The 16,227-nt window shown below is 38.1% G+C and overlaps 1 long non-coding RNA gene across 1 annotated transcript in view; it reads left to right on the forward strand.

The window, feature by feature from the left end:
* Positions 1-16,227, forward strand: part of LOC138177473 (uncharacterized) — a 111,541-nt gene that overhangs the window by 32,523 nt on the left and 62,791 nt on the right. The window lies entirely within an intron of this gene.

Below are 16,227 nucleotides of genomic sequence, written 5' to 3' on the forward strand. Positions count from 1 at the left end.
AAATCAAATGTTTAATATATATATATATATATTAAACATTTGATTTTAAAACTTTGAATTCCAGATTCATTCCCTTCCTCCCTTTTCACCCAGCCTTACTTGGAAGACAAGCAGTTCAGTATAGGTTGTACATGTGTAGCTAATGCAAAACATTAACATAGTAGATATATTATAAAAGACTGACTCTATTTCCCTCCCTCCTATCCCACCTCACACTTGTTCTATTCTCTACTTTGATCCTGTCCCTTTTCAAAAGTGGGTGCTTCCAACTTCGCTCCCCCCCAGCCTGCCCTCCCTTCCATCATCCTCCCTCTCATCTCCTTCCCCCCTACTCTCTTGTAGGGTGAGATACCCTATTTAGTGTGTATTTCATTCCCTCCCTGAGCCAAATTCAATGAGAATAAGATTGACCCATTCCCTTTTGCCTTCCTATTCTTCCCCTCCATTGTAACCATTTTCCCTTGCCTCTTCTATATGAGATAGTTTACCCATTCTGTCTCTCCCCATCTCCTCTCATATTCCTCTCTCACCTCTTAATTTCACCTTTTAAGTATCATCCCTTCCTGTTAAATTGGTCCTGTGCCCTGTATCTATGTATACCTATAAACATATATACACACATTCACATATGTATTCCCATTAACTATTTTCATACCGAGAAAAGTTTCATCAGTTAAAATTAATGTTTTTCCATGTAAGAATGTTAATAGTTCAACTTTGATAAGTTCCTTATGATTTCTTTTCCCTGTTTACCTTCTCATGCTTCTCTTGCTTCTTGTATCTGAATGTCAAATTTTCTATTCAAATCTGGTTTTTTCATCAAGAATGATTGAAAGTCCTCTATTCCACTGAATGACCATATTTTTCCCTGAAACATGATACTCAGATTTGCTGGGTAGGTGATTCTTGGTTTTAATCCCAGCTTCTTTGACCTCTAGAATATCATATTCCAAGCCCTTTGATCCCTCAGTGTAAAAGCTGCCAGATCCTGGGTTATACTGATTGTATTTTCACAATATTCAAATTGTTTCTTCCTGGCTGCTTGTAATATTCTCTCCTTAATCTGGGAATTCCAGAACCTGGCTATAATATACCTGGGAGTTTTCTTTTTGGGATCTTTTTCAGGAGGTGATTGGTGGATTCTTTCAACCTCTATTTTGCCCTCTGGTTATAAAACATCAGGGCAGTTTTCTTTGAGATCTTCCTGGAGGATGATTTCTAGGTTCTTACTTTGATCATGGCTTTCAGGCAGTCCAATAATTTTTAAATTATCTCTCCTGGATCTATTTTCCAGGTCAGTGGCTTTTCCCATGAGATATTTCACATTGCCTTCTATTCTTTCATTTGTTTGGATCTGTTTAACAGCATAGCATCTTGATTTCTCATAACGTCATTAGCTTCCATTTGATCCAATCTAATTCTGAAGCAATGATTCTCCTCATTGAACTTTTGAGATTCTTTTTCCATCTGGCAAATTCGGCTCTTTAAGGCATTCTTCTCCTCATTGGCTTTTTGAGCCTCTTTTGCCATTTGAGTTAGTCCATTTTTTTAAGGTGTGATTTTCCTCATTCAGGCTGTTGACTCTCATTTTGTAATTTTCTTACATTGTTCTCATTTCTCTTCCCCATTTTTCCTCCACTTCTCTTATCTGCTTCTTAAGGTCCTCTATGGCCTGTAACCAGCTGGTATTTTCCTTTGAAGCTTTTGGTACAGGAGTTCTGACTTCACTGTCTTCCTCCTGTTCCATGCTTTGCTCCTTTTTGTCCCCAAAATAGGAATCTAATGTTGGAATCTTCTGTTTGCTTTGTTTCCTTTGCCTGGTCATGTTGCCCCTTACTCACTTGACCTCTGGACGTTTTGCCACAGTAGGACTCTGCCACCAGACAGGGGAAGTTTCATCCCAAACACTGGGGTTTTCTCAGCTGACAGAGGTATTAGTTGGATGCCCTCTCAGAAGCCTCCACACTCTCTGGCAAGCTGGTCACACACTGCAGGACTTCCACCCTAGAATGCAATCCAGATCCAAGCAGGTTAAAGAAAGAGCGATTACCCCTCAGTCTGGTCGCTTGGTCCCCCTACACTCTGCAGGCCAGGAGACAAAGGTGCCACGTGGCTCTGGCTGGCTGTGCCGGTGTCTCAGAGGCTTCTTGCCCCAGGGGCAAAAGCCAACGCACTCCTACTTACTGGGTCCCAAAGTCCAGAGTGCACTGACCTCTCACTTTGTCCTTCACATCTATGTGTTGATAATTCTGGAAATGGCCACAGCTGTTGCTGATCTGGAGTCCCTCTAGCCAGCGGCTGGTCAGGCCCACTCTGGTGCTAAAACCCCTGGCTCATGCGGGCCTGGGCTTGGTTCCCAGAGTGCTGTGCTGGCTGACTCCTGCCGGCCTGCCAGGCTATTCTCAGCAGGAAGATACTTTCTCTGTGTAATTTTTGGGTTCTGCAGCTCCAAAGTTTGTTCAGAGTCCCCTTTTTACATTGATTGTGGAAGGTGGAAGCCGGAGACACTTGGAGGTCCTGCTTCTACTCTGCCATCTTGAGTCTGCCCCATCCTTACTCATTTCTACAGCTAGAGCCAGAGAAGATTGTTCTCTCCTTATGGCTTTGGAAGGCACATTGCATTGGTTGAGTTCCATCATGGTAGAATAGTCGATCAAGGTTCCTGTATAATATCATGGCCTTGAGGAAAGGAAAAAGAGGAAAACTTTTTCATATTTGGAAAAGTAAGCAGGATTTGGGAATGCAGAGGGAAGTCCCCTGGTCTGAAATGTTTCTAGGACAAAAGTGCTAACTTAAGCTGGTGAGGAATTCCATGAGCTTTTTCATGACTTTCAATGCTCAGATCTCGAGCTGTTTTAGGACACCAGAAGTCATATACAAGTGTCTGCGCTTGGGTTTCAGATTCATTCTGAACCAGCTGTGTTTTACTGGAATTTTTTTTCATGTTTGCAAAAGCATTGATTTCATCAAAGGCAAAATATTTTTCCCTGTAACAGTATGAATGCCAGTTTAGAAATGTATTTTGACAGGTTGATCTCTCTCTCTCTCTCTCTCTCTCTCTCTCTCTCTCTCTCTCTCTCTCTCTCTCTCTCTGTCTTTCCCTCTCTCCTTCTCCATCTCCTTTTCCCTTTCCCTCTCCCTTTCCCTCTTTCTCTTCTTTCTTCTCTCTTTCCCTCCCTCCTTTTCTTCCTTACTTCCTTTGAGCCAGTTTCAGAGGCAGAAATGTTAAGATACCTGAGTAGCTTGGAACATTAGAGACTTCAGTTCATGCTAATTTCACTTCAGGATGAATCCCAGAATTTCTGACTACTAAAGTTGCTAGGAACCTCAGAGACCATCAGCTATAAACTGTACCTGAACAAGGTAAAGCATAGATCTTACTATGCCATTTTGCTTCTTAGAAACCTTCATTGACTTCCTTTTGCTACGAAGCTAAAATGCAAAGTCTATTTAGCCTTAAAACTCTTAACAAAACAGGCTTTAGTTTCTCTTTCTAGGTTGATCTCACATTACTCTTTCCAATGAATAATGAGTCAAACTGACTTTCTCTATTCATCATCCCATCACTTCCCTCCATGCCTTTGCACAGACTATTCCCCATCTTTGCAGTACATTTCTTCTCACCTCTGTTTCTTGGATTTCCTAGATTCCTTCTAAACTCAGCTATAGTACAGACTCCTTTAAGAGATCTTTTCTGATCCTCTCAGTTTTTAGTCATCTATACTCCAAATTACTTTGTATTTATTTTACTTTTGGTTATCTGTATATATGCTTATATCCGGTAGAATATACTTTCCCTGAGGGCAGGGATTATTTTAATTTTTGTGTCCTCTTTACCTGGCATAGTGCCTTAAGTTTTGTTGTTTAGTCATTTTTCATTCATGTCATTTCACTTCCCTTGACTTCATGACCCTCTTTGGGTTTTCCTTGGCAAATATACTGGAGTGGTTTGCCATTTCTTTTTTTCAGCTCAATTTATAGATGAGAAAACTGAGGCAAAGAGGGTTAAGTGATTTGCCCAGGGTCACATGGCTAGTAAGTGTCTGAAGTCAGATTTGAACTCAGGTTTTCTTGACTCCAGGCCTGGTGCTCTATCTACTGCAGAGATAGTTAACAGGTGCTTTTTGAATTGAACTAAATTAAACTGATCTGAATATGAATCTTCTTAACAGGTTTATTTGTGATCACACTATTATATTTTAAAGAGTTTGTGACCTCATCCCTATGTCTATAACCTCCAATAGTGAATATCCCAACTTATTCATACCTTTTCATTTTGTCTATCCCCCTTCTGGCCTTCTTTTTTTTTTTCAAAAGTCCCCTTACCTAGAAACTTCTTTGTGTTATCTACTGACTCCTGGGAGAACAGACCAAAATTCCTACCTGAAAAACCATCTGGGAAATATATTTGGTTTCGTGAGGCAGAGAATAAGAAAGTCTTCTTCCAGTCACAGGTTTGTTACATTTACAGGAAAAATAAAATCAGCATTTTTGCAAGTGCCTCACACCATTCCCAGACTACTATGTTAAAATGATTTCTCACATACTGAATAACTGTATCTTGGGGATCACATTAGAAGATGGTAAATGGAGACTAGGGAAGAGGAAGTAAGAGAGGTGAGCTTTCTATAATTGCTTGTAGTAGTAATAGTTGATCTATGGATGAGATCATGTCACTTAACAGTTAAAATGACTTTCAATTTGATGAAACTTAGAGAACGATGATAGTGTCAAGAAACAGTAGAATATATCAGACAGGAAGGTCCCCAGTGGAGACGAGATAAATAGTTCTCGAGGGTGGCTTTCTTTATTTACAATTTTGCTTATGGGGATATAAAACTTGGTACTTTCCAGTGACTTGGCTGGGAGTCAGGGCCAGCCCCAGGCAATACTGTCAATATCAGCTCAAGTTTCACTTTAGGTGCAGCTGCCCATGCCCAGGGGCACAGTTCACAGGGTTTTCATTTTCCAGTTTGAAGCATTAGAGAAAAGTATAGGAAATGTAACTAATATAGTGTTGTCAGACATGCTGGCAGTGACAGTTGTGAAGTTTTGCACATCTCTGGTAACGATCTTATGTTCCCAAACTGATTCCAAGAGATGGGATATTGGGCAGCCTGACTTCTAAATACCATGTGGGCATGTCAATTCCAATGGTAGAAGAGCTTACTGGGCTCGCAATAATGGTCCCCCCAGAAGAAAGATTTTTCTACCAAGTTAACTCAGCTGACTGCTAAGCATATCGAAAATGTCTAATCCTATCCTGTGAGATCACAGCTTGATGCAGTATGATTGCTATAGTCAGCAGGCAAATGTGAAGAAAAAAATTGGTGTGTGTTTTCTAGTTTACTTGGTTGCTTAGTTAATTGAGTGTCATGCTGTGATAAGAAGGAAACAATTTATGGGTGGTCCAGGTTTAATTCAACTAATTCCTTAAAAACGTTAAAACTTTTTTGGATTTATTTTACTTTTCAATTTTATGAAAACTTTTGTTTTTACATCATGCTTATTTCCAAAATCTCCCTCCCTAGTGAGACATCCCTTGTCACAAAGGAGAAAAAACAAAAACAGTTAAGTAAAACCAGCCTACAAATAAATCCCATCTGACCTCCTGTGGACATGGCACTTCTGTATTCCCGGCACTTCTTCACTGGAACCAAGGAGGTACATTTCAGAGACTCAAAAAACATTGTGTCTACTGTAAGTCAGGCTGTGTACTAAACTCTAGGGCTACAAAGAAAGACAAAAACATTCTATGGCCTGGAGGAGCTCAGTGCAGAATGAGAGGGTATTAGAATCTCATAAAATTCACCTTTGATTTAGTGTTCTTTTCATTTACCTTGTTGTAGGTATTAGCCATGTTGTTTTTGTGGCTCTACTGACTTCTCTCTATACTGTTTCATATAAGTATTCCTGTGTTTTCCTGATTTCTTCATATTGATTATTCTTTTAGTGCAGCTGTGTTCAGCTATCCCCTAAATGATTGGTGTTCACTTTCTTTGGGACTCTGCTACCGCAAAAGTGCCCTTCCAGATATTTGGATACTTTTAGAATCATCCTTCCCCCCCCCACTCCTGACCTCCTGAGAGTGTAGGCAAAGTTCAAATATCTCTGGGTGAAAGGGAATGGGGCATTTTTGGTTGCATTAGTTACTGAATATATCTATCACAATGGTTGGATTAATTCTCAGCTCCACCAATGGTATATTTATTTGCCCATCTCCCCAAGTCCCTCCAGCATAAATTCCTTTTGCTTTTTTGTAATTTTTATTAAGATGCTGAGTATCAGGTGAAAGAAATGATTATTCCTCTCTTAAATTAGTAACTAATTATTGAATCAGGACCAAAGGCTTTCCTGTTTTCTACCTCCTCATCTAGAAATCAACCAGCATGGAAAATCTTTCTCAAAGACTTACCCAGGCTAAAGATCTAATCAAAGACAATAAGAGAAATTCTAAGTTTAGACTAATGGGTAGATTTCTGCTCATTTTTACTCAAGTCTGGGAAAATGTGTATTCTCTTTTGTCAGACAAGTGATAGGGAAATTGATAAGTCTCTTTAACCAAGACTTGGGTGATCCAAGTCACCTTACCTCAAGACCTTAATTGGAATATAGCCCAAGCCCTCACTGTAAAATTCATTTTCCTATCAATTGTTAACCAGTTAGAGTTGAGTGTCATCCTTGGGAACACCCACTCTTCGAAAAGCATAGAAACTGTGAGCCTACTACCATAAGGGGTCTTTGGCATTTGAGAATGTCACTGACTTATTTTTATTAATAAATATGCTAGCCTCATGAATAAAATGATTAAATTACCCAGAAATTGTGTCTCTCTAGCTTTTTAAACATCACACAGGAAAAACTTCAATACTGTTATAATTTGCTGTCTTTCATTTATTATCAGTGATTTGGAGCACTCCTTCAAGTGGATGTTAATAGTTTCCAAGTGTTCTTTTCAGAATTATTTGCTTCTATCCTCAAACTGTTCATCCACTGTTCCCTTTTATGCGTTGATTCTCTTTTTAGCTTGGATATTGGGCCCATATCACAGATAGTTTTATGTAAACATTTTCCCTGATGAACATCTTCCTTTCTTTTTCTAGCTGCCTTCATTTTATTTGTGCAAATACTTTTCAATCTCTCGTAATCAAATTTATCTATTTGTTTTTTTGTGATTTCTTCTACCCCTTATTGGATTAAGAATTACCTCCTGGCCAATGTGTAAAAGATAGCACCATCCATTTTATGCTAATATTGCTTCTTGTAAGGATGTGACCTTTTATATTTATGTCACATATTCATTTTGGAAGTCATGGCCCAAAGTATATTATCCAAGAATACAAAGTTATTTAAAAAGTGATGAAGGTAGGACAAAAGCAAGCATATGTTTTCCGCCACTGTAATGTACCTTTTGGGGCATAGAATTTAGAGCAAGAAGGGAGCTTAGAACTCACCTACTTCACAGAATTCTAGACCTTTATAGAGGAAGGGTATCTCAGTGGTTGTCTAGTCCAACCCACACTGGAAAAAAAATTCCATTTAGAACACTGGTAAAATCTAGCTAAAATATATCCACAGAATATACATAGCCCTAATTTACCAGATTAGTTAACTTACTAAAAATGGAATTAAGTTATGTCTATATTGACCTGTTCTTAATAAAGCAATGATGACTCATTGTGACCACCACTATCTTTTAAAACATTCACTAGCTCTTTCTTTGAATGAATGAAAAGACATTTATCATTACTATTTGCCAAGAACTGTGCTAAGTGGTAGGGATGCAAATTGAATCAGTGAAACAGTCCCTTTTCTCAAAGAGCTAATACTGTCATTGACAAAACAAAATAGCGCGTGAAACAACGTTCACCTGCAAGGCATTTGGGAAGGCCTGGAGATGCTAAGAGTTCAGCTGAGGGAAATACCCAGGAGTCGTTAGATTACTCAAGTAGATCAGATGACAGTGTCAGCAGAAGGAAGTTCATGGAGGCAGAGCAAATGATAGTGCTTGGGGCAAAGGTAGATTCAATTCTTTCCCCCTTTTAAAAAATTGAAACATTTATCCTTGTCCAGCCCTGTGGTATTTCTCCCCACAATTTCCACAGTTTTTCAAATATTGCTGACCATGTTTCAGGAATGCCATCCTGCATGATGTAGTGGGATAGTTGTAAACTTGGAGGCAGGAAAGCCTAGGTTCACATCCTACCTCACACACTCACCACTTGTATGACTGGGAAGATCACTTAAACCCCTGGGTCTCAGTTGCCACGTCTGCAAAAAGAAGGGGTTGGAAGTGATGACATATAAGTCCCTTCCAAAAAACTGTACTATAACTGTAATCCTCTGATGCCCAATCTTTTTTTTTATAAATTAATTTATTTTTAGTTTTCAACATTCACTTCCATAAATTTTCAATTTTCTCCACCTCCCTTCCATCTTCCCTCCCCAAGATGGCATGGAATCCCATATAGGCTCTACATATTTATTATTAAACACATTTTCACATTAGTCATGGTGTATAGAAGAATTAGAATGAATGGTAGGAACCATGAGAAAGAAAAAAAGACAAACAAAAAAAGAGAGCAAATAATATGCTTCAATTTGCATTTAGACTCCATATTTCTTCTGGATGTCAATGACATTTTCCATCATGAATCATTTGGACTTGTTTTAAGTCTTTGCATTGCAAAGAAGAGCTAAGTCTGTCAAAGTCAGTCATTACACAGTGTGGCTGTTACTGTGTACAATGTTCTGCTGGTTCTTTTCCCTTCACTCAGCATCAGTTCATATAAGTCTTTCCAGGTTTTTCTGAAGTCCCCCTGCTCATCATTACTTATAGTACAATAGTATTCCATTACATTCATATACCACACCTTGTTCTGCCATTCTCTAATTGATGGACATCTCCTCAATTTCCAGGTCTTGGCCACCACAAAAAGAGGTGCTATAGATATGTCTGTACCTGTGGGTCTTTTTCCTGTTGTTATGATCTATTTGGGATACAGCCCTGGAAAAGTGGTATTGCTGAATCAAAGGTTATATACAGTTTTATAGCCCTTTGGGCATTGTTTCAAATTGCTCTCCAGAATGGTTGGATCAGTTTCCAACTCCACCAATGATAAATTAGTGTTCCAATTTTCCCACATCTTTCCCAGCATTTATCATTTCCCTGTTTCGTAATGTTACCAAATCTGATAGGTGTGTGTATGTTACTTAAGAGATGTTTTGATTTGCATTTCTCTAATCAATAGTGATGTGGAGCATTTTTTCATATGACTATAGATAACTTTAATTTTTTTCTTCTGAATACTGCCTGTTCATATCCTTTGACTATTTATCAATTGGGAATGCCTTATATTCTTATAAGTTTGACTCAGTTCTCTATATATTTGAGAAATGAAGCCTTTATCAGAGACACTGTTTATAACAATTCTTTCCCAATTTTCTGCTTCCTTACTAAACTTGGTTGTTTTGACTTTGTTTGTACAAAATCTTTTTAAATTTAATTTTATCAAAATTATCTTTTTGCATTTCATAATGTTCTCTATCTATTTTTTGGTCATAATTTACTCCATTCTTCATAAATCTGACAGGTAAACTATTACTTGCTCTCCTAATTTGCATATAGTATCAGGCTTTATATCTAAATCATGTACCCATTTGTACTTTATTTTGGTATACAGTGCAAAACATTGATCTATGACCAGTTTCTGCTGTGCTATTTTCTATTTTTCCCAGCAGTTTTTGTCAAATATTGAGTTTTTATCCCAGAAGCTAGTCTTTGGGTTTATCAAACAGTAGATTACTATAGTCATTGGATTGTGTACCTAACCTATTTCACTGATCCACCACTCTATTTCTTAGCCAGTACCAAGTAGTTTTTATGATTGCTACATTATAATACAATTGAAGATATGGTATGGCTGGTCCACCTTCCCTTGAATTTCTTTTCATTAATTCCCTTGATATTCTGGACCTTTTGTTCTTTGAGGTGAATTTTTTTCTAAGTCTATAAAATAATCCCCTAATATCTTAAACATACTAAAATATAGCTCTTCATGGTCATATGACTTGAATTCATCAAGGAAAGTGAGGTGCTTTCTCATTAGTTCCTTATTTATTTTCAATATCAAATGCCTATTAGTTGCCTTTGGTCTATTCTTCTTCATTTTGCTGTTCTCAAAATAATCCTATCAGTTAATTCATGGAATTAGAATTTCCTGTTAGGAAACTCATGGGTCTAGAGCTAGAAGGGGCTTTAAATATCACCTGATCCAAATCACTGGTTTTTGAGATAAAGAATTGGGGGCCCAGAAAGGTTATACATATTGCCTGAGATCACACATGTGGTAAGTACCAGAGTTGAGACTTGAACACAGATCCTTTGACTCCACAGCCATCTGCCTTTCCATGGTACTATGCTGTTGGTCTAGTTGTCTGAACCTCAGTTGTCATGACTTCAGTACTTGATAGGTCTATGATCTGATCTTATCAGTGTGGCTATGTTCCTCAATGGTGTGGTTCTCAAGCCATCCATGCCTTCTTATCCTATGTGACTCCAATTTCTGCCCTCCTAGAAATCACTCCACCACACACATGCACAAATGAACACAGGGGTACAACCAACAAATCTGAGGTCTCCTACATCTTTTCTATCTGTGCTTCTCTCTATATGTTGTATGATTCTGATTTTGCACAAGTCTTCATTAGTAATCTGATACAATCTACTCATATCTGCAATATACATCTCTGTTGCTTTGGGTAACTCAGAACTGCAGTCCGTTGCAGACTTGTTCAATTCAGTGATACCATTACTAGGCCCATACCAAATGATATAAAAGCAAGATAAAAAGTTCTTGTATGGACAGTAATATTTATAGCAGCTTTTTCCCTGGTAGCAAAGAACTCAAAACTAAGAGAGGATGCCCATCAATTAGAGTATGTTTGAATAAATTCTGGTCTATGAATACAATGGAATATTATTGTGCTATAAGAAATGATGAAAAGGACAGTTTCAGAGAAACCTGGGAAAACTTGTATGAATTGTTGAAGAATAAAGTGAGTAGAACCAGGAGAACAATTTATACTATTAACAATATTGTTAAAAGCAACAATTTTGAGATTTAACTGATCAATGCAATGGTCAGTCATACTTAAGAGGACAGAGGATGAAGCACACTGCCCACCTGCTGACAGAGATCATGGCAGCTACATATGCAGATAGAAGCACAATTTTGGAAATAGCCACTGCTTGACTATGCATATTTGTCACGAGGTTTTATTTTTCTTTCTACTTGTTTTTATTTTTCAGTAGGGCTTGGCTGGGAGATAAAACTAATGCTTGTTTATTGAAAGAACTTAGATTACAAATTATTTGTGCACTTTGGTGAAACAATGCATTTATTATCACCCTCCCCTTTTCATGTAATTTACAAAAATATTTGATAAGATTTATTTTAGTAGATATTCCTATGGAACTCTTCCATGACCATTTCTAGAGTCAAGGATATAGCCACTTATTCCTCCTTTTGTTTCTTATCTTTAATTCACCATTTTCTCCATGAGCAAATCCCAAAGATAACAAAGTTTTTTTTGTCATTATTGCATCATTTGACTATTTTAAATTTATTTTTGCATAAGAGCTCTGGTATATTGTGATATGTGACTTCCTTTTATGTAACCCATGTTGCCAGTCCTTCATCAGATTGTGTGTGCTCACCATGGAAGTGGAACTCATCATTTTATAATTACTGGGATCTTTTTTAAGTCCTTCTTAAGAATGGGCATCACGTTGGCACTTTTCTTGCTATGAGAAAAGAGAGAGAAGAAATGAGAGGAGGTAAATCTCAAATCACTCAGTTTTACTGCATATTAGCTACTCTCATAAAAAGTTGGGCAGAGAGGATGAAAATGTTGGCTAAAATGAGGATGCTGAATTATCTAAAAATTTCATTTTCCCTCCAGTGCCACAGATAATCAGGATCCTGCTGTGTGAGAATACAGCCAGGGCTTTATAAAATTGTAAAGATGTGGGGGCATTAATGTCTCATAAATGTAAATAATTTTAATTTATAATAATTGGCCTGACCATATGTAAGGTTCAAGAAATCTAATGATCTAATTTAAAGCAACAGTAGAAGAGAATTTATAGCAATGAGAGAAATTTTATAAAATATAAATCTATCCTATTTCCACTAAGAATGGAGCAGGAAACAGGGTTTAAATCACAGCAGGAAGGGTTCGAGCTGTACTCTAGTGAAACCTCTTTTGAACATGTAGGTTTTCAAAGAGTGAAATATATTATCAAGAGAGGTTATAAAACCTCTTTTCCTGTATATTCCATATATTAGAGTGGATTTAGAGTCAAAAGACACTGGTTCAAATTGTTACTCTTCTACTTACTACTTTGGTGACCTCAGACAAATGACATCCTCTCTGGGATTAATTTCTCTCATCTAGAAACTGAACAGGTCACACTATTGAATTCTAAGGCTTTTTTCAGCTTGAAACTCCATTATCTATCACTTCTCTGTGACCCTGGCTATGACAATATTCCCTAATGATCTCTTCTACCTTCTGTTCTTATGGTTGCCAGAAATTCTGAAGGTAGGGGCCATGTCTTGAATTATATGTAATTAGATTATGAGAAGACCAAATATCTGATAGTTTTTTCATTTAATACTTCAGAGTTCTCTAATACTAAGAGTTGGGGTGTCCTTCTTCCACTGCCATCAATTGCAAGGCTCCTAGAACTTAGCAAATGGTCATTTCCGCTTTCTGTGGTTCAAAACATGATTGCCATGGGACCAACATGGGGATAATCCTCTCTGAACTTTCCGAGGCTGATGCTGAACTACAGAAATCCTTCCTGACACTTGGCTTATGTTGAAATCTTTCCATTTTGGTAAGACTTCCAACTTGGTCTTTGCTGAAGTAGTATTTGAGAGCTCTGCGTCACCTCCTCATTATATTATGTTAGAATAGGAATAAAGAGAAAAAAACAGTCTAGGGAAAACTTTTCAGCCATTGTGTTCTAGAAGAATGACATATATTACCAGGAGAGGCTATAAATACCCTTTTCCTGCATACTTTAGAATGCTAAACTTTTAGATGATAGAGTAGAAACAGGACTTCTGTGTGGCTTCTGCTTCCACCTCCTCCAATTCATGTGAAAATGACTCTAAACAAACTCTGGAACTACAGAACCCCCAAAATGACAGAGAGAAGCTAACCTTCTGCTGAAGACAGCCTGGCAGGCTGGCAGGAAGGGGCCAGCTCAGCAGTCTGAGAGCCAAGCCCATCCCCGTGTGAGCTGGAGGTTTTAGCCTCAGGATGGCCAAAGCAGCCACTGTCTAGAGGGACTTCAGATCACCAGCAGCTGTGGCAGTTTCCAGAATTGTCAATCCATAGATGCTAAAGTCAAAGTGAGAGGTCAGTTTTCAGTAACAGGAAGTTCAAGAGTATGGTCCAGCCTCTGCCCCCAGAGGGAGAATCAGCTGAGGTGTGGCAGCTGTGCAGCTGCTGCCACGTGGCTGCTTCATAGATCCTGGCATGCAGATTTTGGGGGGAGCAAGCAACCAGTTTGAGGGGTAATTGCTCTTACTTTAACCTACTTGAATCTGGATCACGGTCTAGGGTGGAGATCCTGGTGGGCATGACCAGTTCGCCACAGCGTGTAGAGGCTTCAGAGAAGGCAGTAAACTAATATATATGACAGCTGAGAAAACCCCAGCAATTTGGGACAAAACTCTCCTCAATGGAAGCAGAGTTCTACTGTGGCAAAAAAGCTCAAAAGTCAAGTAATTGAGTGGCAACATGAACAAGCAAAGGAAGCAAAGCAAGCTCAGCAATCCGACTTTACCCTCCTAATTTTGGGGACAAAAAGTATCAAAGCATGAAACAGGAGGAAGACAGTAAAGTCAGAACTCCTGCAAAAGTTTCAAAGAAAAATATGATCTGGTTACAGGCCATAGAGGAACTTAAGAAGGATTTTGAAAACCAAATAAGAGAAGTGGAGGTAAAATTGGGAAAAGAAATGAGAATGATGCAAGAAAATTATGAAATGAGAGTCAACAACCTGACTGAAGAAAATAACAACTTAAAAATAGATGAAATCAAATGGCAAAAGAGGCTCGAAAGGCGAATGAAGAGAAGAATGCCTTAAATAGCCAAATTTCCCAGATGGAAAAAGAATCTCAAAAGCTCACTGAAGAGAGTCATTCCTTCAGAATTAGATTGGAGCAAAAAGGGGCGGCCAGGGGGCTCAGCGAGTAAGAGCACTGGCTCCAGTGTTGGGATGACCTGGGGATCAAATCCGGGCTCAGATACTTAGCACCACACCCAGAAATAACTGGCCATGTAATCTTGAGCAAGTTACTTAACCCTGATTGCTTTAAAAAAAAGTTAAAAATTAAACAAAAAACATAAACAAAATACTGGAGCAAATGGAAGCTAGTGATTTTATGAGATATCAAGATACTATTAAACAGATCCAAACAAATTAAAAACATGTAAGGCAATGTGAAATAACTCACTGAAAAAACCACTGACCTGCAAAATAGATCCAGGAGAGAAAATTTAAAAATTATTGGACTACTTGAAAGCCACGATTAAAATCATCATTCAAGAAATTCTTGAGGGGATGGAGCCAAGATGGTGGAGTAGAAGCATGACCTTCCCATGGCTCCAGCTTCCACCTTCCCCAATCCATGTAAAAAGTGGACTCTAAACAAACTTTGGAGCTGCAGAACACACAAAATGTCATAGAGAACTAACCTTCCACTGAGGACAGCCCGACAAGCTGGCATGAATCCAGAGTTGAATAGAAAATTTGACATTCAGATACAAGAAGCAAGAGAAGCACGAGAAGGTAAAACAGGGAAAAGAAATCACAAGGAACTTATTAAAGTTGAACTATTTATATTTCTACATGGAAAAATAGTAATTGTAACTTATGAAACTTTTCTCAGTATGATAATAGTTGAAGGAAATAGAAATATATACATATATACGTATACATACATATATCTGTCTATATAGGAGAGTATATGGGCGTATGAATACTTATGTGAGTCTGTGTGTATATGTGTGCAGGTATACACAGACAGAGGGCACAGGACCAATTGAAGAAGAAGGGATGATACTTAAAAGGTGAAATTGAGAGGTGACAGTGGAATATAATGAGAGGTAATGGGGAGAGATAGAATGGGGGTAAATTATTTCATATAGAAGAGGAAATGGAAAACTGTTGCAATGGAGGGAATGAACAGGAAGGCAAAAGGGAATGGGTCAACCTTACTCTCATTGAATTTAGCTTGGGGGGGAATTAACATACACACTAATTAGGGTATCTCACTTTACAGAAGAGTAGGGGGAAGGGCTTGAAAGGGAGGATGATGTAAGGGAAGGCAAGTTGGGGGGGCAGGGAAGTTGGAAGCACCCACTTTCAAAAAGGGACAGGATTAAAGTAGAGAGTAGAACAAGTGGGGGGTGGAATAGGATGGGTGGAAATATAGTCAGTTTTTCACAATATATCCAATATTATATTCACAATATATCCAGTATGGAAATGTTTTGCTTAGCTACACATGTACAACCTATATTGAATTGCTTATCTTCCCAGTAAGGGTGGGTGATGAGGGAGGAAGGTAAAGAATCTGGAATTCAAAGTTTTAAAATCAAATGTTTAACATATATACACACACGCACACACATTACATGCAATATATATATATATATATATTCACACACATTACATGCAATATATATTTATTTACATATATATTTTATATGCAACCGGGAAATAACATATACAGGCACTGAGTCATAGAGATCCACCATGCCCTAGTGGAAAGTCGGCGGGGCATGGTGGAGGATATAGGAGAGAGCAGATTGGGGGAGTGGTTATTCAGTGGGATCACTGTTTTGGGGTGGTGGGTAGGGAACAAATGGGGAGAAAATTTGTAACTCAAATTCTTGTGGAAATGAATCATGCAAACTAAAAATAAATATAAAATTTAACTAAAAAATAAAAGAAAAAAAAGCTAAACTTTGAACCAGGAAGAATTGAGATTAAATTGTCCCCCCATACACTTTACTGGCTGTGCGATCCTGGATAAGTCATTTAACCTATTGGACAAAATTTCCTTATTGGTAAAATGGGAACAATAATTGTACCTCTCTCTTGTGTTTGTTGTAAGGATCAAATGAGATAACATATATAAAGTA

This window comes from Petaurus breviceps, unplaced genomic scaffold (genome assembly GCF_028583685.1).
Source record: "Petaurus breviceps papuanus isolate PSGF00001 unplaced genomic scaffold, PetGlider_PUasm1.0 90417, whole genome shotgun sequence".
Classification (NCBI taxonomy): Eukaryota; Metazoa; Chordata; class Mammalia; order Diprotodontia; family Petauridae; genus Petaurus; species Petaurus breviceps.